This window comes from Pseudophryne corroboree, chromosome 5, assembly GCF_028390025.1.
Source record: "Pseudophryne corroboree isolate aPseCor3 chromosome 5, aPseCor3.hap2, whole genome shotgun sequence".
NCBI classification, from domain to species: Eukaryota; Metazoa; Chordata; class Amphibia; order Anura; family Myobatrachidae; genus Pseudophryne; species Pseudophryne corroboree.
In genome coordinates this window covers 522,845,841-522,873,067 of record NC_086448.1, presented here as the reverse complement: position 1 = coordinate 522,873,067, position 27,227 = coordinate 522,845,841, and the positions used below count along the sequence as shown (strand labels likewise).

The 27,227-nt window shown below is 46.3% G+C and overlaps 1 long non-coding RNA gene across 2 annotated transcripts in view; it reads right to left on the bottom strand.

Annotated features, from left to right (window-relative positions):
* Positions 1 to 6,520: 6,520 nt before the first annotated feature.
* LOC134927966 (uncharacterized) overlaps positions 6,521 to 27,227 on the bottom strand; it is a 95,059-nt gene continuing 74,352 nt past the window's right edge. For both annotated transcript variants that reach the window (XR_010177792.1, XR_010177793.1), the window contains one exon: positions 6,521 to 7,208. This is a non-coding gene — a long non-coding RNA (uncharacterized LOC134927966). The remainder of the gene's footprint in view (positions 7,209 to 27,227) is intronic.

The following is a 27,227-nucleotide window of genomic DNA, read 5'->3' as shown; positions in this document are numbered from 1 at the left end:
TCTGTGCTTAGACTTAGGTCCCATCACCATGATATCTCATTATGGTATGCAATTATTCCAAAATACGGAAAAATCCCATATCCAAAATACCTCTGGTCCCAAGCATTTTGGATAAGGGATACTCAACCTGTACTACTATAGCAGAACAGCATTCTTATTATTATTTTTTCTCTAACGTCCTAGTGGATGCTGGGGACTCCGAAAGGACCATGGGGAATAGCGGCTCCGCAGGAGACTGGGCACAAAGTAAAAGCTTTAGGACTAGCTGGTGTGCACTGGCTCCTCCCCCTATGACCCTCCTCCAAGCCTCAGTTAAGATTTTGTGCCCGAATGAGAAGGGTGCAATCTAGGTGGCTCTCCTGAGCTGCTTAGAGTAAAAGTTTAAATAGGTTTTTTTATTTTCAGTGAGACCTGCTGGCAACAGGCTCACTGCATCGAGGGACTAAGGGGAGAAGAAGCGAACTCACCTGCGTGCAGAGTGGATTGGGCTTCTTAGGCTACTGGACATTAGCTCCAGAGGGACGATCACAGGCCCAGCCATGGATGGGTCCCGGAGCCGCGCCGCCGGCCCCCTTACAGAGCCAGAAGAGTGAAGAGGTCCGGAAAATCGGCGGCAGAAGACGTCCTGTCTTCAATAAGGTAGCGCACAGCACCGCAGCTGTGCGCCATTGCTCTCAGCACACTTCACACTCCGGTCACTGAGGGTGCAGGGCGCTGGGGGGGGGCGCCCTGGGACGCAATGAAAATACCTTAAATGGCTAAAAATACATCACATATAGCTCCTGGGCTATATGGATGTATTTAACCCCTGCCAGTTTTCCACAAAAAAGCGGGAGAAAGGCTCCGCCCCCTTCTCGGCGGCCTATCTCCTCAGCACACAAGCGCCATTTTTTCCTCACAGCTCCGTTGGAGGAAGGCTCCCTGACTCTCCCCTGCAGTCCTGCACTACAGAAACAGGGTAAAACAAGAGAGGGGGGGCACTAAATTGGCATATTAATATATACAGCAGCTATATTAGGGAAAAACACTTATATAAGGTTATCCCTGTGTATATGTGTGTGTGTATGTATATGTATATGTATATATATATATATATATATATATATATATATATATATAGCGCGCTCTGGTGTGTGCTGGCAAACTCTCCCTCTGTCTCCCCAAAGGGCTAGTGGGGTCCTGTCCTCTGTCAGAGCATTCCCTGTGTGTGTGATGTGTGTCGGTACGCTGTGTCGACATGTATGAGGAGGAAAATGGTGTGGAGGCGGAGCAATTGCCTGTGTTAGTGATGTCACCCCCTAGGGAGTCGACACCTGACTGGATGGTCTTATGGAAAGAATTACGTGATAGTGTCGGCACTTTACAAAAGACTGTTGACGACATGAGACAGCCGGCAAATCAGTTAATACCTGTACAGGCGTCTCAAACACCGTCAGGGGCTATAAAACGCCTGTTACCTCAGGTCGATACAGACACTGACAGGGACACTGACTCCAGTGTCGACGGTGAGGAAACAAACGTATTTTCCAGTAGGGCCACACGTTACATGATCACGGCAATGAAGGAGGTTTTGAACATTTCTGATACTACAAGTACCACAAAAAAGGGTATTATGTGGGGTGTGAAAAAACTACCCGTAGTTTTTCCTGAATCAGATGAATTAAATGAGGTGTGTGATGAAGCGTGGGTTTCCCCCGATAAAAAACTGCTAATTTCTAAAAAATTATTGGCATTATACCCTTTCCCGCCAGAGGTTAGGGCGCGTTGGGAAACACCCCCTAGCGTAGATAAGGCGCTCACACGCTTATCAAAACAAGTGGCGTTACCGTCTCCTGATACGGCCGCCCTCAAGGAACCAGCTGATAGGAAGCTGGAAAATATCCTTAAAAGTATATACACACATACTGGTATTATACTGCGACCAGCAATCGCCTCAGCCTGGATGTGCAGTGCTGGGGTGGCTTGGTCGGATTCCCTGACTGAAAATATTGATACCCTGGACAGGGACAATATATTATTGACTATAGAGCATTTAAAGGATGCATTTCTATATATGCGAGATGCACAGAGGGATATTTGCACTCTGGCATCAAGAGTAAGTGCGATGTCCATTTCTGCCAGAAGAGGATTATGGACGCGACAGTGGTCAGGGGATGCGGATTCCAAACGGCATATGGAAGTATTGCCGTATAAAGGGGAGGAGTTATTTGGGGTCGGTCTATCGGACCTGGTGGCCACGGCAACGGCTGGAAAATCCACCTTTTTACCCCAAGTCACCTCGCAGCAGAAAAAGATACCGTCTTTTCAGGCTCAGTCCTTTCGTCCCCATAAGGGCAAGCGGGCAAAAGGCCACTCATATCTGCCCCGGGGCAGAGGAAGGGGAAAAAGACTGCAGCAAACAGCCTCTTCCCACGAACAGAAGCCCTCCCCCGCTTCTGCCAAGTCCTCAGCATGACGCTGGGGCCTTACAAGCGGACTCAGGCACGGAGGGGGCCCGTCTCAAGAATTTCAGCGCGCAGTGGGCTCACTCGCAAGTGGACCCCTGGATCCTGCAGGTAGTATCTCAGGGGTACAAATTGGAATTCGAGACGTCTCCCCCTCGCCGGTTCCTGAAGTCTGCTTTACCAACGTCTCCCCCCGACAGGGAGGCGGTATTGGAAGCCATTCACAAGCTGTATTCCCAGCAGGTGATAATCAAGGTACCCCTCCTACAACAGGGAAAGGGGTATTATTCCACGCTGTTTGTGGTACCGAAGCCGGACGGCTCGGTGAGACCCATTTTAAATCTGAAATCCTTGAACACTTACATAAAAAGGTTCAAGTTCAAGATGGAGTCACTCAGAGCAGTGATAGCGAACCTGGAAGAAGGGGACTATATGGTGTCTCTGGACATCAAGGATGCTTACCTCCATGTCCCAATTTGCCCTTCTCACCAAGGGTACCTCAGGTTTGTGGTACAGAACTGTCACTATCAGTTTCAGACGCTGCCGTTTGGATTGTCCACGGCACCCCGGGTCTTTACCAAGGTAATGGCCGAAATGATGATTCTTCTTCGAAGAAAAGGCGTCTTAATTATCCCTTACTTGGACGATCTCCTGATAAGGGCAAGGTCCAGAGAACAGTTAGAGGTCGGAGTAGCACTATCTCAAGTAGTACTACGACAGCACGGATGGATTTTAAATATTCCAAAATCGCAGCTGATTCCGACGACACGTCTGCTGTTCCTAGGGATGATTCTGGACACATTACAGAAAAAGGTGTTTCTCCCGGAGGAGAAAGCCAAGGAGTTATCCGACCTAGTCAGAAACCTCCTAAGACCAGGCCAAGTGTCAGTACAACAATGCACAAGGGTCCTGGGAAAGATGGTGGCTTCTTACGAAGCGATTCCATTCGGCAGATTCCACGCAAGAACTTTTCAGTGGGATCTGCTGGACAAATGGTCCGGATCGCATCTTCAAATGCATCAGCGGATAACCCTGTCTCCAAGGACAAGGGTGTCTCTCCTGTGGTGGTTACAGAGTGCTCATCTCCTAGAGGGCCGCAGATTCGGCATTCAGGATTGGGTCCTGGTGACCACGGATGCCAGCCTGAGAGGCTGGGGAGCAGTCACACAGGGAAGAAATTTCCAGGGCTTGTGGTCAAGCATGGAAACGTCACTTCACATAAATATCCTGGAACTAAGGGCCATTTACAATGCCCTAAGTCAGGCAAGACCTCTGCTTCAGGGTCAGCCGGTGTTGATCCAGTCGGACAACATCACGGCAGTCGCCCACGTAAACAGACAGGGCGGCACAAGAAGCAGGAGGGCAATGATGGAAGTGGCAAGGATTCTTCGCTGGGCGGAGAATCATGTGATAGCACTGTCAGCAGTGTTCATTCCGGGAGTGGACAACTGGGAAGCAGACTTCCTCAGCAGACACGATCTTCACCCGGGGGAGTGGGGACTTCACCCAGAAGTCTTCCACATGATTGTGAACCGTTGGGGAAAAACCAAAGGTGGACATGATGGCGTCCCGCCTCAACAAAAAACTGGACAGATATTGCGCCAGGTCAAGGGACCCTCAGGCAATAGCTGTGGACGCTCTGGTAACACCGTGGGTGTACCAGTCAGTGTATGTGTTCCCTCCTCTTCCTCTCATACCAAAAGTACTGAGAATCATAAGAAGGAGAGGAGTAAAGACTATACTCGTGGCTCCGGATTGGCCAAGAAGGACTTGGTACCCGGAAATTCAAGAGATGCTCACGGAAGACCCGTGGCCTCTACCTCTAAGAAAGGACCTGCTCCAGCAGGGACCATGTCTGTTCCAAGACTTACCGCGGCTGCGTTTGACGGCATGGCGGTTGAACGCCGGATCCTGAAGGAAAAAGGCATTCCGGATGAAGTCATCCCTACCCTGATCAAAGCCAGGAAGGATGTAACCATACAACATTATCACCGTATTTGGCGTAAATATGTTGCGTGGTGCGAGGCCAGGAAGGCCCCTACAGAGGAATTTCAACTGGGTCGTTTCCTGCATTTCCTGCAAACAGGACTGTCTATGGGCCTCAAATTAGGGTCCATTAAGGTTCAAATTTCGGCCCTGTCAATATTCTTCCAAAAAGAACTGGCTTCTGTTCCTGAAGTTCAGACGTTTGTCAAGGGAGTACTGCATATACAGCCTCCTTTTGTGCCTCCAGTGGCACCTTGGGATCTCAATGTAGTTTTGGGATTCCTAAAATCACATTGGTTTGAACCACTCACCACTGTGGACTTAAAATATCTCACATGGAAAGTGGTAATGCTGTTAGCCCTGGCTTCAGCCAGGCGTGTCTCAGAATTGGCGGCTTTATCCTATAAAAGCCCTTACCTAATTTTTCATACGGACAGGGCATTGAGGACTCGTCCTCAATTTCTCCCTAAGGTGGTTTCAGCATTTCACTTAAACCAGCCTATTGTGGTGCCTGCGGCTACTAGGGACTTGGAGGATTCCAAGTTGCTGGACGTAGTCAGGGCCCTGAAAATATCTTTCCAGGACGGCTGGAGTCAGGAAATCTGATTCGCTGTTTATCCTGTATGCACCCAACAAGCTGGGTGCTCCTGCTTCTAAGCAGACGATTGCTCGTTGGATTTGTAGTACAATTCAGCTTGCACATTCTGTGGCAGGCCTGCCACAGCCAAAATCTGTAAAAGCCCATTCCACACGGAAAGTGGGCTCATCTTGGGCGGCTGCCCGAGGGGTCTCGGCTTTACAACTTTGCCGAGCAGCTACTTGGTCAGGGGCAAACACGTTTGCTAAATTCTACAAATTTGATACCCTGGCTGAGGAGGACCTGGAGTTCTATCATTCGGTGCTGCAGAGTCATCCGCACTCTCCCGCCCGTTTGGGAGCTTTGGTATAATCCCCATGGTCCTTTCGGAGTCCCCAGCATCCACTAGGACGTTAGAGAAAATAAGAATTTGCTTACCGATAATTCTATTTCTCATAGTCCGTAGTGGATGCTGGGCGCCCATCCCAAGTGCGGATTGTCTGCAATACTTGTACATAGTTACAAAAATCGGGTTATTATTGTCGTGAGCCATCTTTTCAGAGGCTCCGCTGTTATCATACTGTTAACTGGGTTCAGATCACAGGTTGTACAGTGTGATTGGTGTGGCTGGTATGAGTCTTACCCGGGATTCAAAATCCTTCCTTATTGTGTACGCTCGTCCGGGCACAGTATCCTAACTGAGGCTTGGAGGAGGGTCATAGGGGGAGGAGCCAGTGCACACCAGCTAGTCCTAAAGCTTTTACTTTGTGCCCAGTCTCCTGCGGAGCCGCTATTCCCCATGGTCCTTTCGGAGTCCCCAGCATCCACTACGGATTATGAGAAATAGAATTATCGGTAAGTAAATTCTTATTTTTAGCTAAAATGTTACTGCCTATGTCCCATATGTAAAACTGCACATTTTTATAGTAAGCCAGCATTGACTAGCCACTTTAGTAATACAGACACATTTCTATTATCTAGCCACTTAAATATTTACTTGTGCTTTTGTCTGAGCACATACACATTCTACATTGTGTAATGTGTCTGTAGAAGGCTGTGATTTCATTTTGTTCCCTATGACTATTTTTCACGGCTTTTGCTATTAGCCTGACTGCTCTCTATTACACAGCCCAAAATTCTAGAGCTGACATCTACAGGGGAACATTTCTTAGCCATTATTAATGTTGATTTATTAAAACTGAATTATACCTTTTCTTCAGGCTTAAGGTGAGTTTTATAGCACAAGCGATGATGTGAATATGTGACTATATATCTGTGTATGGCACTGAGCCTTTGGATAGACAGGTAACTTCTAATTCTGGTCTCACAAGTTGGATTTATTTCACCAACCTATTGCAATTAAAGTCAAGCTCTAGGGTTGTATAAAACCATATAGCAGATTAGATTAAGGGTTGCTGTGAAAGCATTACTTGTTGCTGACTAGCCTAAAGGCTTGGCTTGTGTGTCTGTGTCTCTCCGTGCATGATAAAAAAATAAACGTTATGGGGCAACATATTTTTTAGCGGATTTTATTGTCAGATGATTTTTTGCTTTCTGTATACCATAGATATTTAGTATAATCTTTATCTATTAAACTTGCTCCTCTTCATAGGAGGGACTCCATCTCTGCAGCATTTCCAGCCTTATGAACTAATTTGACAGCTCATTGGTGATGTCTCTTCCACTTCAAAAAGGCACCCCCCTGGGGCGAGCCAGCTGTACTGTGGATTCCACAGACTTGGCTTGCTGCTCCTGCTGGGTGTCATCTGTCTTTTTGGACTTGCACTAGATTCCCTGACATCATTTGCCTGAGCAGTTTCTGCCTGCCAGGCCTGTCGGTCCAGGTTGAGCATTAAGCACAGTAGCCATAGAGATAATCGGAAAAGGCACCATTCCAAACACAGCAGCCTGGGGCTGGATTTGACCAAGATCAGCATAACATCCCAACAAATTCTCGCTATCATTATTAAAGCATCCCTGATCTCCCTTCACAAATGCAGCCCATGGACTTATTCTACTCACACAAGTTGTATATCTCTCCTCCCACATTTATTTGTTGTAGTAACTGTCAGCTTAATCTCCCATTGCCAGGACAAAGATGCCTCAACAGGTTTGGTTCTCCCTGCACATTGCCAGTGTTACACTTGGATCTCTGACAGTTGGAAGAAGCTGTGCTGCAGTGGATTACCATTGGTAGAAGCCTGTGGGAAGATGACATGGTTCAGTAACAAAAGCTGAAATACAGCAGCAAATAATAGCATGTGGCACAATAAACTAAAATAAAAATCCACCCCTTTAGGGGTCCAGGGCTGCACATCTCTCATTAATTTTATTTATATATATATATATACACACACACACACACACATATATATATATATATATATACACACACACACACACATACCACAGCAGTCAGGAGGCACTCACGGCGAGAAAAAAGAATACACAGACACCTTGCGGAGCGGTCAACGTTTCAATGCATAAAATACATTTTCGTCAGGACGAAAATGTATTTTATGCATTGAAACGTTGACCGCTCCGCAAGGTGTCTGTGTATTCTTTTTTCTCGCCGTGAGTGCCGCCTGACTGCTGTGGTATACTTGGAGGGGGATTGTCCCTTTCTCCCTTTGGAGGGCACTGGCATTACTGATTATATCTCATGTTAATGGAGTGCCGCCTGACATGCAGGGTATGTATGTATGTATGTATGTATGTATGTATGTATGTATATATGTATATGTGTGTGTGTGTATATATATATATATATATTATATAGAGAGAGAGAGAGAGACTGTATATGTGTATATATTTGTATGTTTCATCTTCATAAGCGCCTATGTTCCTTAATAGATCTGGGCCAAACTTGGTACACATACACTTGATTATCCAACTTAAAATACTAGCGGGTTTTTCAATAAAAAAAAAAAAAACACCCCTTTTCGGGGCCAGGGCCCCAGTCATGAAAATGCATTGATCTGTCTGTGAGGTCATGCTGTGATGTCATAGTGGTGCTGCTGCTGCTGCTGCAGCCCTGTCTTGCACTCCTTCAGAACTCTGGCAAAACACAGCTCACCAGCAGTGGGCGATATCACCAGGAAAGCTATTCACAGAACATTAGTGACTGGACAAAGATAAAGGCAGCTTAGTGCAATGCGGAAGCAGTGGATTTGAAGTGAAATTAACGAGAGGTATAAAAGAATAGAGATTATTGACAGTTACACATACCCTTCATTATCCAATTTGAAATACTAGGAGGGTATTAATTTAAAAAATCCAAACCTTTCGGGGCAAGGGCCATTTATCTATACAGCCATCTGTCATATATATAACTCATAGATATAGATGAGATATATATATATATATATATATATATATATATATATATATATATATCTCATCTATCTATCTATCTATCTGATATGGACATAGATGATAAAGATATAGATGATATATAGATGATACAGATTTATATATAGATAGATATAGGTGATAAAAATATACATATAGATGATATACATATTGATGATATATATTATATAGATATAAATGCTATAGATGATACAGATATAGATATACATGAAATAGATGATATAGATATAAAATATATAGATAAAGATGAGATATATATATATATATATATATATATATATATATATATGACGATATAGATAGTGATGATATAGATAGATAATGTAGATATAGATCCTATAGCTATAGATGATACATGGATATAGATGCTACAGATTATATGCTATAGATTATATAGATATAGATATGATGAAGATTATATAGATATATATGATATAGATAAAGATGATATAGATTGCAGTGCCTTGCTAAAGTATTCACCCCCCTTTGCATTTTTCATGTTTTGTTGCCTCACAACCTGGAATTAAAATGGATTGTTTGAAGGTTTGCATCATTTCATTCACAGAACATGCCTTCAACTGTGAAGATTTTTTTATTTTTTTTTATTGTAAAGCAAACAACAAATAGGACAAAATAACAGAAAACTTCAGCGTGCATAACTATTCATCCCCCTCAAAAAAGTCAGTACTTTGTAGAGCCACCTTTTGTGGCATTTACAGCTGCAAGTCGCTTTGGATAAGTCTCTATGAGCTTGCCACTGGGATTTTTGCCCATTCCTAAAGGCAAAACTGCTCCAGCTCCTTCATTTTGGATGGAACAGCAATCTTTAAGTCTGACCACAGATTCTCAATTGGATTGAGATCTGGGCTTTGACTAGGCCATTCCAACACGGTTGGTTCTATATCGGAGTGGGAGAAGGGACCTTCTGTTGTACCTAGGGGAGGAGACCCGTCACCAGTGGGAGGAGCTACGGCCGAACAAGGTACCCGAAAAGTACGCTCGCCACGCTTCGGGCACGGTGGCTCGCTCCGCTTCGCTCGCCACCTAATTACTAAAGGTAATAGTTGGTGGCGTGGATACTAGAGCAACTGTACCGCTGGCGTAGCTCCTCCCCCTTGTGTCATGGCTCCTCCCCCTGATGGAAAAGGTCCCTTAGGCCACTTGGGTCTTGCCTCAACCATTCCAACACGTTTAAATGTTTCCTCTTAAACCATTTGAGTGTTGCTTTAGCAGTATGCTTCAGGTTATTGTCCTGCTGGAAGGTGAACCTCCGTCCCAGTGTCCAATCACAGGCAGACTGAAACAGGTTTTGCTCAAGAATATCCCTGTATTTAGCACTATCCATCTTTCCCCACAGCATAATGCTGCCACCACCATGTTTCACTGTGGGGATGGTGTTCTTGGGGTGATGGGATGTGTTGGGTTTGTGCCAGACATAGCGATTTCCTTGGTGGTCGAAAAACCAAGTCTTATCTGGCCAGAGCACCTTCCTCCATACATTTGGGGAGTCGTCCACATGCCTTTTGGCAAACTGAAAATGTGCCTTCTTATTTTAAACACTAAGTAATGGCTTTTTCTGCAGCGGGGTACACTGGTATTCCACAGGGAATAACATCGGGGTGTAGAGTTGGATCTTGATCTGAGGCACCAACAGGCTAAAGCTTTGACTGTTCCCAAGATGCACTGCACCGCCTCCTCTATATCCCCGCATCCAGGCACTGGAGCTCAGTTTGTAAGTTGGTGCTAACAGGATGGGCTGCTCTAAGCAGCCCTGAAAAGAGCTTTTCTGAGAAGAAAGAAGACTTCAAGGGCTCCAGCATAGGCACTTGATGCTATATGTCATACTGACATATCGTGCTGCGGCTCCATCACCTCCCTCAGCGGCGCTGTATACTCCCGCGCCTTGGTTGCCGGGTACTTACAGCGGAGGCGATCCGGTCTCATCAGGCACACATACCGCTGCTGCTCTCCTGTATCACGTGGCTGCATGTTAGGGAGGAGGTAAGATGGCCCCCCAGGTGAGACCCGCTGAAATCGTGAGCCGGCTGCGGTCTCCAGAGACGGACCGCGACGCTTGCGTGGACACTGGCTGTGCAGGGACCCCACTATAATTACCAGGGCAAGGAGCCATTTATTACAGGCTCCATAGTACCCAGTGGTGAAGTCCAGCAGAGGATATAAGGCGCTGACCTGTAGCCCCTCCCCCAGGCGCCATCTACAGCAGATGTTCCCGCCTTGGAGCTGCATCTCTCTCCCTCACGCCCTGTCAGCATTTGGGCGCCATTACACAGAGCTGCGCTGATTCTGGGTCTGCTGGCACTGTCTCCTCTTTAAAGCCGTCTGCCTCATCAGCGCTGTGCATTTACAGGACACTTTTAAGTATTCTACATGTCGTTTAAACAGTGTTAGTTAAGAACAAGTGCATAACTACAGGAATATTTAGTACAAGTATTCTGTGATATACATCCAGTGTTTACTGTGCATTGTTTTATCTGTATACATACATAGTTTTTATGTAGTATTACTAGTCCAGTGCAGTCTTATTGTTCTGTGTAATAATTTCTGCATTGTACATGTGACTGTGTGTGCCTATAGCTGCTGTGTGGTTTCCATTCCGTGTATCACTATGGGGGTAATTCCAAGTTGATCGCAGCAGGAAATTTTTTTGCAGTTGGGCAAAACCATGTGCACTGCAGGGGAGGCAGATATAACATGTGCAGAGAGAGTTAGATTTGGGTGGGTTATTTTGTCTCTGTGCAGGGTAAATACTGGCTGCTTTATTTTTACACTGCAATTTAGATTGCAGATTGAACACACCCCACCCAAATCTAACTCTCTCTGCACATGTTATATCTGCCTCCCCTGCAGTGCACTTGGTTTTGCCCAACTGCTAAAAAATTTCCTGCTGCGATCAACTTGGAATTACCACCTATGTTCTATACCCTGAGGGGGGGCTACGTGTGTCAGGGTCCTATATATGTATATTTGACCCCTTGATGAAGTCCAGATAGGACGAAACGCGTTGGGTGTTACCAGACTTAACCCATCCTCTCAAGTTAAGCAAATTTATGGTTCTTTTTTATCTTGTTTTTACCATCATTTTAGGCAGTCTTTGTTCCTCATATTTTATATATATATTATATATATACTTTTTTAGGGATGAATTTTCTGTATTTTTAGCCTGCTCTAAAGATTTTTGATCAATTTTTTATCTGTTGTTTTAATAGTTTTACTGTTTTTTACTGGTGTGCTTAGTAATAAATTGTCAAAAAAATTGTAAAAAAATTTTTGGTCTCCCAAATTTCATGTGACACCATTGGTCGTTTAAAAACGCCTTATCCACCTTCCAATTTACATTACCCATGAAACACTTTACCAATGCTTAATTCTTAAGGTTTAGCAGACGCCCTATTATACTAAAGGGAGTGTCCTCCAAGGGAGATTACATAGGTATATATATTCATTTATTGATTGATTTTTACCTATTATTGTTTTTGGTCTAACTACTAGTGTTGATCGGCAATCGCATACCGGCGCGGTTTGTTCTCTCTCTTCACACATGTGTATATACATATATATATATATATATATATATATATATATATATATATATATATGTAATGTTTCACAGGATATACTGTTTTTGTATTTTTCTCTGTGTATTTCAGTCATCATATACCACTTAAATCCTCTATTTGTGTTCTGCATTTGCAGTCGCACTCCACAGGGTTTTTTTTGTCAGGTACTGTGTCTGGCTATATTGTACTGTTACGCCCTAAGGCTACAGTTCCATATAATGTCTGCTACACAGGGCGGGAGATCCGTGGCTGATCCTGCATCATGCAGTGCTGACGCCACAGATTTGTCTGAGGAAAATATTCCAGCTGGGGGTCCAGGTACCGGGGGTTATGTACCCCTCAGTCAGTCTGCAGCACCGGTGGCACCACCAAGATCCACCTTGGGCTGCTTTTTCTAATTTACTGACTACGCTAGTAATGAGACTTATGCCCCCTGTGGGATCTCCTGTGCCATTATAGCCACATATGGTCCCTGTAGTTAATCCGCCATGGGCGGATACTCTGTCAACTCAGTTACAGCAATTAAATCAGTCTTTGGTTAAACAAAAGCCTAACCCTCTCCCTCCTAGGATCAAAGGGTCATCTAAGCGGGCCATTTCTTCCCCCCAATCCACTCATGTTTCGGATACTTTATCCGATGAAGATGGGGTATATACTGACCCATCAGACACTGATGCAGATGCTTCTGATGAGGAATCTACAACGCAGGTTGCTGTTCCTGACCTATTGGAGGCTATCAAACTGATTGTTCAGATTGATGATGAAACTGACCCTCCAGATACGTCTAAGAAACCTGATAAGTTCAAACGTCAGAAGGTTACTAAATTAGTTTTGCCACATTCTGGCCATTTAGTTGACATACGTCAGGAATCCTGGTTATCTCCAGGAAAGAAATTCTCCCTGTCTAAAAAGATGCTAGCTCTGCAGAGTTAAGTAAAAATTGGGAAACACCACCATCGGTGGACTCGCATGTAGCTCGTCTTGTGGTGTCTTCTACTCTGCCTGTCACTACCATCACCTCTCTGAAGGAATCGATGGATAAGCGTGTGGAGGGTTGCTTGAAGTCTATTTACACTCTTGCGGGTGCTGTACATAAACCCTCTATAGCAGCTTCTTGGGCTGCAAAAGGTTTGAAGCCTGGGTTCAAGCTGTTGAGACAGAGCTACCTCTGAATTTTTCTGAATGCCAGACAGTGTCTTTCATATATTACCACAGCCTCTCATTACATTCAGGAGGCGACCTTTGAAGCCGGTGTTCTGGCGGCCAAAGCGTCTACTATGTCCATTTTGGCTCGCCAGATTCTGTGGTTGCGGTCCTGGTTGGTGGACCTGGACTCTAAAAAGACCTTGGAGGTGATCCCTTTTAAGGGAGACATACCATTCGGGGAAGATTTGAACAAGATTGTTGCTGACTTAGCGTCTGCTAAGACTGCATGTCTACCAAGTACTAATCCTTCGGCTCCGAAGGCTAAAAGTACCTCCTCCAGGTATGGTTATAGACCAATTCAGATGCATGGGTGAGGGAAGTCGACATTTGCGGATACGCCATCTCTTTCAAGACACGTGCCCCTCACAGGTTTTGCTAGACGGTTATCCCTTTGGATTCCTTAAAAGCAAAAATTCTACGTTTGGTGGTGCAATCCCTCCTGGACACAGGAGTGATAGTGCCGGTGCCTCTGTCTCAGAGGGGCAGGGGGTACTGTTCAACGCTGTTCCTAGTTCCGAAGCCGAATGGATCCTCCCGGCCCATTCTCAACCTCAATTCTTTGAACAAATTTGTGAAGGTATCCAAATTCCGTATGGAAACTCTTCACTCTATTATTCTGGCTTTGGAGCCAAAGGATTATATGGTATCCCTGGACATACAAGATGCTTACCTACACATACCTATTGCCGTGTCGCATCATCAGTATCTACGGTTTGCTATTGGCAACCTACATTATCGAATCCAAACCTTGCCCTTTGGACTGACTACAGCTCCTCGGGATCTTCACCAAGATCATGGCAGTCATGACGGCCATTCTCCGTTGGCAAGGTATCAGGATCCTGCCGTATCTGGACGACTTGCTGATCCTGGTGAACTCCCCAGAGGTTCTCATCCGTCATCTGGAACTGACTGTCCAATTCCTACAAGCACACGGGTGGCTCATCAATTGGCAGAAGTCCTCACTGGTCCCTGCTCAGAGCATGGTGCACCTGGGGGCATTACTGGACACACACAACCAACATTTGTTCTTGTCTCCAGAGAAGGTCCTGAAGCTTCAGGACAGGATAAGATGCTTCCTTTCTCGCCCACAAGTGTCGATACACTCAGCGATGCAAGTACTAGGCCTCATGGTGTCGGCTTTCGACATGGTAGTGTACGCTCAATTTCACTCTCGCCCTCTGCAGAAGCAAATCCTTGCCAAGTGGGTCGGCCTGCCTCACCGGATCAGATCTCACATGATCTCCTTGACTCCGTAGGTGCGTCTGTCACTGAGCTGGTGGCTACAGGACCAACAATTGAGCAGGGGTCGTCCCTTCTGGATCTCCAACTGGGTCCTCCTAATGACGGATGCCAGTCTGCGGGGTTGGGGCACGGCGTTGGAGCAACACTCTCTTTAGGGTCGGTGGACCAGGGAGGAATCTCTCCTCCCGATAAATATTCTGGAGTTGCGGGCAGTGTTCAATGCTCTGAAACTTGCCCGGCCTCTAGTACAGAACAGGCCTGTTCAAGTACAGTATGACGATGCCACCACAGTGGCGTACATAAATGTTGGAAGTGTCAAAGATTCTTCAATGGGCGGAACGCCATCTGCCAGCCATATCGGCAGTGCTCATTCCGGGGGTCCTCAACTGGGAAGCGGACTTCTTCAGTCATCAGGACGTACACGCCGGAGAGTGGAGCCTTTATCCAGAAGTCTTTCAACTCCTAGTGGACAAGTGGGGCCTACCAGATGTAGACCTGATGGCGTCTCGACACAATCACAAGGTTCTGGTCTTCGGAGCAAGGACAAGGGATCCTCAGAAGTGCCAGATACACCAATAATGCCCTTCAGCAGTGCAAGATACACCAATAATGCCCTTCAGCGGTGCAAGATACACCAATAATGCCCTTCAGCGGTGCAAGATACACCAATAATGCCCTTCAGCGGTGCAAGATACACCAATAATGCCCTTCAGCGGTGCCAGATACACCAATAATGCCCCTCAGCGGTGCCAGATACACCAATAATGCCCCTCAGCGGTGCCAGATACACCAATAATGCCCCTCAGCGGTGCCAGATACACCAATAATGCCCCTCAGCGGTGCCAGATACACCAATAATGCCCCTCAGCGGTGCCAGATACACCAATAATGCCCCTCAGCGGTGCCAGATACACCAATAATGCCCCTCAGCGGTGCCAGATACACCAATAATGCCCCTCAGCGGTGCCAGATACACCAATAATGCCCCTCAGCGGTGCCAGATACACCAATAATGCCCTTCAGCGGTGCCAGATACACAAATAATGTCCCTCAGCAGTGCCAGATACACAAATAATGCCCCTCAGCAGTGCCAGATACACAAATAATGCCCTTCAGCAGTGCCAGACACACAAATAATGCCCCCCAGCAGTGCCAGACACACAAATAATGCGCCCCAGCAGTGCCAGACACATAAATAATGCCCTTCAGCAGTGCCAGATACACAAATACTGCCCCCCACAGTGCCAGATACAAAGCCCCCCACAATGCCAGATACAGTGCTCCCACAGTGCCAGATACAATGCCCCCCACAGTGCCAGATACAGTGCCAGATACAATGTCCCCACAGTGCCAGATACAATGCCCCTACAGTGCCAGATACAATGCCCCCCCCCCCCCCCCGCAGTGCCAGATACAATGCCCCCCGCAGTGCTCACCGCTGCTGGCGCCGGTGCTGCTCCTCCTGTATGAGGGGGTGGACAGTGCAGCGCGTGCCTTTTTTGTGCAGTCTGGACTCCGAGGACAGGGTGACAGAGTCTCCGGTGGTGGCGCGGCGGTGGGCATTTGAAATATGGCACCGGTAAGTGAGCCAATCAAAGCTCGTGGTCCGGCAGCCAATCAGGTGCCGCCACTGCTGGTCCGTAAGCTCTGATTGGCTAACGGCCGGCACCATAGTGAAAATGAAGGGGGGAGGAGTACCAGTGACTTGCCAAGCCCGTCCGCTTGCGAGCTACCGAAAATACTTCGGCAAGCTACCGGTAGCTCGCAAGCGACGGGTTGGCAATCACTGGTCTAGAGTATACAGAAGAGTGTCCCTGCCCTTTCCGATCTGCACACCAATTAAACCACTTTATATGTGAAGAGGATGCAGAAGAAGTATATTTGCAATCTGCTGTCTCGAAAACATAATGTTTCTGAACACTATTTTCAATGGCTCTTAAATTAGGGACATCAGCAGACCTCCATTTTTGAGCGATGGCAGCTTTTGTAGCCACCAGAATATGTCCCCAGGATAGAAATGTTAAAGAGCTACTAATGGGTTGGAGTGTACAGGAACCCCAATGACTCTACCGATCAGGGTAAACACGTCTCTCCATAACTGCTGAAGGAGTGGGCATAACCAAAATACATGCAATATATCACCCACCTGGCCACAATTCCTCCAACAATATATTTGGAGACAGACTGCCAAATAACATGTAGTTTATCCAGAGTGTGATATGTTCTGTGGAGAAGTTTACAAAACATCTCTGATTAATACAATACAATCTCCCAGTCTTTATCAGTCAAAGACTGCGAGAGGTCCCCTTCCCATTTAAGTTGACAAGCTAATTTACCTCCTTTAACTATAGCTACCTGAGAGCAGTACCACCACGAGATTCCCCTCATATGGCCAGGAGATGTAAATCTGGATAGCACATATGCTGGAAAAGAAGGCTTCCTTATTGGGGCAGACAGAGAACTCAGCAGCCAGTGTCTAACTTGGAGATACTTATAAAAGTCCCTGGTTAAAATACCACATTCCGCCTGAAGGTGTGAGAATAAAACTACCCCATCCTCTGATAGCATATCACCCACTGTGATAATTCTGCAACTAATCCAGGAAGTTAACTAAATTAGGTATCCGATTGGCGATACCTGCTAAAGGTGGTCATTCCGAGTTGTTCGCTCGTAAGCTGCTTTTAGCAGCATTGCAAACGCTAGGCCGCCGCCCTCTGGGAGTGTATCTTAGTTTAGCAGAATAGCGAACGAAAGATTAGCAGAACTGCTACTAAATAATTCCCTGCAGTTTCTGAGTAGCTCCAGACCTACTCCTAGACTGCGATCGCCTCAGTCCGTTTAGTTCCTGGTTTGAAGTCACAAACACGCCCTGCGTTCGGCCAGCCACTCCTCTGTTTCTCCAGCCACTCCTGCATTTTTACCTGATACGCCTGCGTTTTTTAGCACACTCCCTGAAAACGTCCAGTTTCCGCCCAGAAACACCCACTTCCTGTCAATCACACTACGATCACTCGAGCGATGAAAAAACGTCGCTCGAGCTTGTGTAAATCTACAAAGTTTTGTGTGAAAGTACTTAGCGCATGTGCGCTGCGTACCATGCGCATGCACATTTTCAACGTTTTTACACTTGATCGCTGCACTGCGAAAATCGGCAGCGAGCGAACAACTCGGAATGACCACCAAAGAGAGCAGGAGAAGGTAATGAAATGTCATCCGATTGAAGCACAAATGTCCAGACTAACACAGTACATTTAACCGCTCTTGAGGAGCCAAGTTGTGGAGGGTTAATATTACTAGGTAGCCATAAAAGATCAGGGAGTTCAAAAGGCTGCACTAACTCCTTCTCCACTATAACCCACGGTTTAGGTGAGACAATATCAAACCAATCCATAGTTTGATTTAATAAACATGCCACTTGGTATTTCTCCAAGTCCGGAAAAGCCACTCCACCCTCTAATTTAGGAAGGGACAAGGTATGTCTTGCAATTCTGGGTTTGGTTCCTTTCCAAACATAATTAGAGATTATTTTATTAAATTTATTGCACAGTATTTTCGGAAGCTGTCTAGGAATGGTCCGTAACAAAAAAAGTAATTTCGGCAGTAACACCATTTTAACCGCTGCTAATCGCCCCATCCAAGACACTTCCTGAAACATCCAATCTTTGACCAAGCCACTAAACACACCAAGGAGAGGATCATAATTACAGGACATAAGATCATGTTCACCAGCTAACCACTCCCAGATACTTCAAGGAGTGCACTTGCCAAGCGTACTTATAGGTAGAGCGTAAATTAGTTAATATATCACTGGGAATATGAAATAAGAGGGCCTCAACCTTTTTGGTATTTAATTTATAGAAGGAAACGTCCGCAAAACTACATAATACCGAAGTCAGTGCCAAAAGGGAATGTTCGGGGCGCAATAAATACAACAATACATAATCTGCGAACAGACAGATCTTATGCGTTATACCACCAATGTGTGGGCCCTGGATGGAGGCAGAGCCGCTAACGGTTCGATACCAAGCACGAGTATCAGAGGGGAAAGCAGGCAACCCTGACGAGTACCGTTAGTAATCATAAAACTTGATAATAAGAAACCATTTACGAATACCCTCGCTGAAGTAGAGGAATCTAAAGCCAGAATGAAGTCGAGTATCCTACCGCCAAACCCAAATTTTTGAAAAACTGCATTATGATAACCCCAGTGGAGTCTATCAAACGCCTTTTCAGTGTCCAATGAGAGCAGTAGCAGAGGCTCCTTACGCTTCTCACAGTATTCCAGAACATTAAAAACCTGACGTGTGTTGTCAGGAGCCTGTCTGCCCATTATGAACTCCTCCTGGTCCAGGTGAATCAACGATGGGAGTGAAGGGCAAAGCCTATTTGCAACCAGTTTAGCGTATATAACTTGACATCAGTGTTCAACAATGCAATGGGAAGATAATTTTGGACTCAAGTGGGGGGGCCTCCCCGGTTTATGGAGAGCTATAACCCTAGCTTCCAACATCTCACATGGGAAATTTCCCTTTTACGCAGCTTCATTAAACACTGATGTCAATATCGGGGCCAGGGTCCCTTTGAACGTTTTATAGAAGTTAGACGGATAACCATCTGGCCCTGGGGCCTTGTCTAAGGGTAGTGAATCAATAGCCCTCTCAACTTCCTCCACAGACCAGGGAGCTTCCAATGCCAAACAGGCTACACTGTCTAAAGATGGTAGATTTATCTCACTCAAAAACTTATCAATTCCCGTGCTAGATGGCTGTCTAGTGAGCGGATCTATCTCAAGATTATACAGTTGGGAGAAATAATCTGCAAATACATTCACAATTTCAGCAGAATCGTAGAATTTGTTACCACCAGGGTTAAAAACGTTTTCTACCCTCTCTTTAGCCCGCCTTCCCCTCAACTTGTGCGCCAGCAAATGGCTAGCCTGATTGCCATATACATAAAAAAGCTGGTTAAAGCGAGAAAGATTCCTTTGAACCTCCCTAAGAGCGAAAGTATTAACCTTCTTCCTTGCTTTAAGCAACGCCTTATACAATGCCTTGTTCGTTGGGTCAGCTTTATGTACCACCTCAAGTGTTGACGCCTCAACTTCTGCTGCCTCACTCTGCTGCCTGTATACCTGCTTCAGCCTGGCTGCCGTCTGAATAGCCGACTCACACATCACAGCCTCTAGAGCACACCAGAAATGAAAAACTGACATTTCCTCCGGTTTATTAGTACAGGTTGAGTATCCCTTATCCAAAATGCTTGGGACCAGAGGTATTTTGGATATCGGATTTTTACGTATTTTGGAATAATTGCATACCATAATGAGATATCATGGTGATGGGACCTAAATATAAGCACAGAATGCATTTATGTTTCATATACACCTGATACACACAGCCTGAAGGTCATTTTAGACAATATTTTTTATAACTTTGTGCATTAAACAAAGTGTGTCTACATTCACACAATTCATTTATGTTTCATATACACCTTATACACACAGCCTAAAGGTAATTTAATACAATATTTTTAATAACTTTGTGTATTAAACAAAGTTTGTGTACATTGAGCCATCAAAAAACAAAGGTTTCACTATCTCACTCTCACGCAAAAAAGTCAGTATTTCGGAATATTCCGTATTCCGGAATATTTGGATATGGGATACTCAACCTGTAACAAGGAAAAGGGACAAATACTCTTGGAGAGACTGCAGTGCCTCGGGGTGGGATAACAAATAGCACTTAACCTCCACGGGCCTGGGGGAACTGATCTAGCTGGTATCCCAGGTCAGGAATACTGGGGAGTGGTCAGACCACGTCATGGGCAAGATATCTATTTTTTTAATAGAGGGTAGAGACCATTTATCTGCCAATACCAAGTCAATCCTGGAATAGGAATGATGCACATGAGAATAAAAGGAATAATCTCTCTCCTTGGGGTGCTTAACTCTCCACGCATCGTAAAGATCATATTCAGCTAGAAGCTGTCTGAACCCTTTAGAAAAACCATGAGCTACCCTGGGTCGGGGAGAGGTGGACTTCGATCTATCCAAGACCGAATCCAGAACCATATTAAAGTCTCCCAACACTAAGACAGCCCCTTTACCATGCTTAGATAACACTGAACATAACTTACGGCAAAAAGAAAGCTGTCCAGTGTTAGGCGCATAGGCAGACACCATGGTTACGTCAATAAAGCCCAATTAACCAATCAAAAGCAACTACTGTACCTCCCGTTAGTATCAGAAAGCTGCCCAGACAATACAAAAGGACAATCTCGAGATAGGAGTATTGCAACACCGGCCTTCTTACAGGGCCCATTGGCTGTATAACAATGAGGACATTTAGCATTACTAAATAAAGGTGGGGCTTCTCTTTGAAAATGTGTTTCTAGCACTGCGACTATTTCAATTTACGAAAGTGATTAAGGGCAAGTCTCCGTTTGTGAGGGGAATTAAGCCCCTTAGCGTTAATAGATATTATATTCAGCCAGAGGCGGATTGGCCATAGGGTTCACAGGGAAGATTCCTGGTGGGCCCACGCATGTTTGAGGACATGTGGTTCTTTTTATAGACATAATGAATAAGATACAAAATAATTTGTATACTGTATATGAAAATGACTTTCCCACTTAGCCTGTGATTGCAGATGATCTAGTGTATGCTCTGTCTGCCTGCTTGGCTGACATATAAGATTGAGTAAATAGTGATTGGTATATGGTTGGTGTAATAAGAAAATATATCTTTCTAAAGAATGATATAGTTTCCTAAATTCTGAAGGTGTATCATAATGTGCTCATAATATTTAATTTTATTTCTTTTTAACTTCCCCCTTGATGCTGGACATGCCCACTATCTGGAAAGTCTTGGGGGAAGGGTGCTGCTGCCATGGCCCATGGTTAGACCTTACACCTCTGATGCTGCCCATGTGGGGCCACTAGTACAAATTTTTCCAGGGCCGCTTTTTGTTCCCAATCCGCCCCTGTATTCACCATTATAACACTGAAACATGTAACATTGTAGACCAATGGTAACTTATGCAATCAGAGAAGTGTTACATAAAATCATGGCAATGTAATCCTGAGGGGAATAGGGATAAACAATGACACAAGGTAAAAGAGTGAATAGTAAGAAAAAAAAGAAACCAACAAAAAAAATAAAAGAAGGAAAACTGAAATGACCTCACTTGAGGCCAGAGAAGGCTACCAAACCTTGGTAGCACCAACATGGCATAGGGGGGTAGTGGGTAGTGGGTAGTCTTCCAACATTCCAATACATGGTACGTGCTACAATATACATGGTCTTAGCCCCATTAGCTGACTGCAGTCCTATAACCATATGACATTGTGAAGGGCAAGGAACATGTGGCAAAAATGTAACAAATATTACAATATCTAAACAGAATAGCAGAACGTACTGCCTAAGGAACCTGTAGGGTCTGCATAAATGAAAAACCACCTTCTGCAACAACATAAAATAGCTGAGAACATAACAAATGTTGCATAGTGTCACTGACCCAGGTTGGGGGTGTTGTGAACTCGGGGGTTCTCCCGATGGTAGGGGAGAGGAACCACAGTTGGGTCGGAACAGGGATGGCTTGATATAGGTCTTCCTCATACAGGACTCTGACAGTAAAGCTTGGTGAAAATATTAAAGAACTTTATTGCAGGAAGGGAGCAACACAATGTCACATAGCAGAAAAGGAACGTATGGGGGGGAATGTCCAGGCCTACAGGAGAACTTGTAAGCAATGTTAAAGATTCCAGGAAAAGAAGTACTTGTGAGTGTTGGTACAAGATAATAGTGACTGAAGAACTTGTGAGTGATGTTTTTAAAGATACTGATGATTTGAAGAACTGGTGAACGGTGGTTAAAGACTCTGATGATTTGAAACACTTGTGAGCGGTGGTTAAAGACACTGATGATTTGTATGACTTGAGAGCGGTGACTAAAGATACTGATGATTTATAGAACTTGAAAGCGGTGGTTAAAGACACGGATGATTTGTATGACTTGAGAGCGGTGATTAAAGACACTGTAGAACTTGAGAACATTGGTTAAAGTCACTGATGATTTGTATGACTTGAGAGCGGTGATTAAAGACACTGTAGAACTTGAGAACGGTGGTTAAAGGCACTGGTAACTTGCAAAACTTGGGCGCGGTGGTTAAAGACACTGGTAACTTGCAAAACTTGGGAGCGGTGGTTAAAGACACTGGTAACTTGCAAAACTTGGGAGCGGTGATCAAAGACACTGATGGCTTGTAGAACTTGAGAACGGTGTTTAAAGACACTGATGACTTGTAGAACTTGAGAGCAGTGTTTAAAGACACTGATGACTTGTAGAACTTGAGAGCGGCATTTAGCCCGCAGCCCACGCTGACTCCAGAAGCACTGGTGACTGGATTGCAGAGGAACACACCAGCCACTGTATACGCTGGAACTGTGCAGCAACTGGCACTTGGAAGTGCCGGAGACACTGGGGTACGACTGCAGAGAGATTCGCCGGGAACAAGAGCACTGGCATCCACTTCAGGGGAAAAGACGATACTCAGGCGCCGAGGCTCTGCCCGGCGTCTGCCTTTGAATCTCCCGCCTCCGCTGGATTGGCGGAACAGTCTGATGACGTCACCTGCTCCCCGCCCACGTGATGCCGGGTGTCATGGCGGCGCCCCTGCCCCGGGGAACCGCCGGGAGCCGCGACAGCCAGACGCCGGAGCCCGTGGACCATCGAAGGCAGAGGCCGCAACACAGACCAGCAGGCACGCAGGGGTAAGCGCGATGAACGCCGCCTATGGCGTGTGACACATAGTAGAGAAAAAGACGAGCTGTTCAACAGAGCCCACGTAAACATATAAGACACAAGTACATCCGCAGGGTCGCCAAACAGCTCAAATATCTAAAATTCAGAAAAACACAATGAACAAGACAACATAGTAATAAAAGTCAACACATAACTAACAGTAGAGAGCAAGCTTCTCAGTGTTGCGAGCCAAGTGCCGTTTCTTGCGGCAGGCGAGCCGTGCAACCGCACGGGGCACCCGCCGTGGCACTTCTTGAGGACTTTCAATCCCCTCTCCTCCCGAGTGCCCAGCTCGGGGGGCGGGGTTTCGCGGAATGACGCGATTGCGTCGTGACGTCATGACGTAATCGCGTCATTCCGCGAAACCCCGCCCCCCCGAGCTGGGCACTCGGGAGGAGGGAGAAGGGGGAGCCAAGCCGCCACGCCGCGCAGACGAGAGAGAGGCGGCTGAAGAGCGGGAAGAACCGCTTCAAATGTAAGTCAGCCCCTCTCCCTCTCTCTCACTCCCTCCCCCCTCACCACCACCACCTGCCGTACTGTGTAAAATGGGGACTCTTGCCTGACGGAATGTGTAAAATGGGGATACAGTCTGCCGCAATGTGTAAAATGGGGGCACTTGCCTGCCTTAATGTGTAAAATGGGGACACTTGCCTGCCAGAATGTGTAAAATGGGGACTCTTGCCTGCCGGAATGTGTAAAATGGGGATACAGTCTGCCGCAATGTGTAAAATGGGGGCACTTGCCTGCCTTAATGTGTAAAATGGGGACACTTGCCTGCCAGAATGTGTAAAATGGGGACTCTTGCCTGCCGGAATGTGTAAAAATAAGATTTTACTTACCGATAAATCTATTTCTCGTAGTCCGTAGTGGATGCTGGGACTCCGTCAGGACCATGGGGAATAGCGGCTCCGCAGGAGACAGGGCACAAAATTTAAAAGTTTGACCACTAGGTGGTGTGTACTGGCTCCTCCCCCTATGACCCCCCTCCAAGCCTCAGTTAGGATACTGTGCCCGGACGAGCGTACACAATAAGGAAGGATTTTGAATCCCGGGTAAGACTCATACCAGCCACACCAATCACACCGTACAACTTGTGATCTGAACCCAGTTAACAGTATGACAAACGTAGGAGCCTCTGAACAGACGGCTCACAACAATAACAACCCGATTTTTTTGTAACAATAACTATGTACAAGTATTGCAGACAATCCGCACTTGGGATGGGCGCCCAGCATCCACTACGGACTACGAGAAATAGATTTATCGGTAAGTAAAATCTTATTTTCTCTGACGTCCTAGTGGATGCTGGGACTCCGTCAGGACCATGGGGATTATACCAAAGCTCCCAAACGGGTGGGAGAGTGCGGATGACTCTGCAGCACCGAATGAGAGAACTCCAGGTCCTCCTTAGCCAGGGTATCAAATTTGTAGAATTTTACAAACGTGTTCTCCCCTGACCACGTAGCTGCTCGGCAGAGTTGTAATGCCGAGACCCCTCGGGCAGCCGCCCAAGATGAGCCCACCTTCCTTGTGGAATGGGTCTTGACAGAATTTTCAATGCTCTGACAACGTCCAGCAACTTGGAATCCTCCAAATCGCTAGTAGCCGCAGGCACCACAATAGGCTGGTTCAGGTGAAACGCTGAAACCACCTTAGGCAGAAAGTGAGGACGCGTCCGCAGTTCTGCCCTGTCCGAATGGAAAATCAGATATGGGCTTTTATACGATAAAGCCGCCAATTCTGACACTCTCCTGGCTGAAGCCAGGGCCAGTAGCATGGTTACTTTCCATGTAAGATATTTCAAATCCACCGATTTGAGTGGCTCAAACCAATGGGATTTGAGAAAATCCAAAACTACATTAAGATCCCACGGTGCCACTGGGGGCACAACCGGGGGCTGTATATGTAGTACTCCTTTTACAAAAGTCTGGACTTCAGGAACTGAAGCCAATTCTTTCTGGAAGAAAATCGACAGGGCCGAAATTTGAACCGTAATGGACCCTAATTTGAGGCCCCTAGACAATCCTGTTTGCAGGAAATGTAGGAATCGACCCAGTTGAAATTCCTCCGTCGGGGCCTTCCTGGCCTCACACCACGCAACATATTTTCTCCAAATGCGGTGATAATGTTGTGCAGTCACCTCCTTCCTGGCTTTTACCAGGGTAGGGATGACCTCTTCCGGAATGCCTTTTTCCCTTAGGATTCGGCGTTCAACCGCCATGCCGTCAAACGCAGCCGCGGTAAGTCTTGGAATAGACACGGTCCCTGCTGAAGCAGGTCCCGTCTTAGAGGTAGAGGCCACGGATCTTCCGTGAGCATCTCCTGAAGTTCCGGGTACCAAGTTCTTCTTGGCCAATCCGGAGCCACGAGTATCGTTCTTACTCCCCTTTGCCGTATAATTCTCAGTACTTTTGGTATGAGAGGCAGAGGAGGAAACACATACACTGACTGGTACACCCATGGTGTTACCAGAGCGTCTACAGCTATTGCCTGAGGGTCTCTTGACCTGGCGCAATACCTGTCCAGTTTTTTGTTGAGGCGGGACGCCATCATGTCCACCATTGGTCTTTCCCAATGGACCACAATCATGTGGAAGACTTCTGGATGAAGTCCCCACTCTCCCGGGTGCAGATCGTGTCTGCTGAGGAAGTCTGCTTCCCAGTTGTCCACTCCCGGGATGAACACAGCTGACAGTGCTAACACATGATTTTCTGCCCAGCGGAGAATCCTTGCAGCTTCTGCCATTGCCCTCCTGCTTCTTGTGCCGCCCTGTCTGTTTACGTGGGCGACTGCCGTGATGTTGTCCGACTGAATCAACACCGGCTGACCCTGAAGCAGAGGTTTTGCCAGGCTTAGAGCATTGTAGATTGCTCTTAGCTCCAGTATATTTATGTGAAGAGACGTCTCCAGGCTTGACCACACGCCCTGGAAGTTTCTTCCCTGTGTGACCGCTCCCCAGCCTCTCAGGCTGGCATCCGTGGTCACTAGGACCCAGTTCTGTATAACGAATCTGCGGCCCTCTAACAGATGAGCACTCTGCAACCACCATAGCAGAGACACTCTTGTCCTTGTGGACAATTTTATCCGCTGATGCATCTGCAGATGCGATCCGGACCATATGTCCAGCAGATCCCACTGAAAAGTTTGTGCATGGAATCTGCCGAATGGAATCGCTTCGTAAGAAGCTACCATTTTTCCCAGGACTCTTGTGCATTGATGCACAGATACTTTTCCTGGTTTTAGGAGGTTCCTGACTAGATCGGATAACTCCCTGGCTTTCTCCTCCGGAAGAAATACCTTTTTCTGAACAGTGTCCAGAATCATCCCTAGGAACAACAGACGTGTCGTCGGGATCAGTTGGGATTTTGGAAAACTCAGAATCCACCCGTGTTGTTGGAGCACTACTTGGGTTAGTGCTACTCCGACCTCCAGCTGTTCTCTGGATCTTGCCCTTATCAGGAGATCGTCCAAGTAAGGGATAATTAAGACGCCTTCTCTTCGAAGAAGGATCATCATTTCGGCCATTACCTTGGTAAAGACCCGGGGTGCCGTGGACAATCCAAACGGCAGCGTCTGAAACTGATAATGACAGTTTTGGACCACGAACCTGAGGTACCCTTGGTGTGAAGGACAAATTGGAACATGAAGGTAAGCATCCTTGATGTCCAAGGACACCATAAAATCCCCTTCTTCCAGATTCGCTATCACTGCTCTGAGTGACTCCATCTTGAACTTGAATTTTTGTATGTACAGGTTCAGAGATTTTAGATTTAGAATCGGTCTTACCGAGCCGTCCGGCTTCGGTACCACAAATAGCGTGGAGTAATACCCCTGTCCCTGTTGTAGGAGGGGTACCTTGACTATCACCTGCTGAGAATACAGCTTGTGAATGGCCTCCAATACCGTCGCCCTGTCGGAGGGAGACGTTGGCAAAGCAGACTTTAGGAAACGGCGAGGAGGGGACTTCTCGAATTCCAACCTGTAACCCTGAGATACTACCTGCAGGATCCAGGGGTCCACCT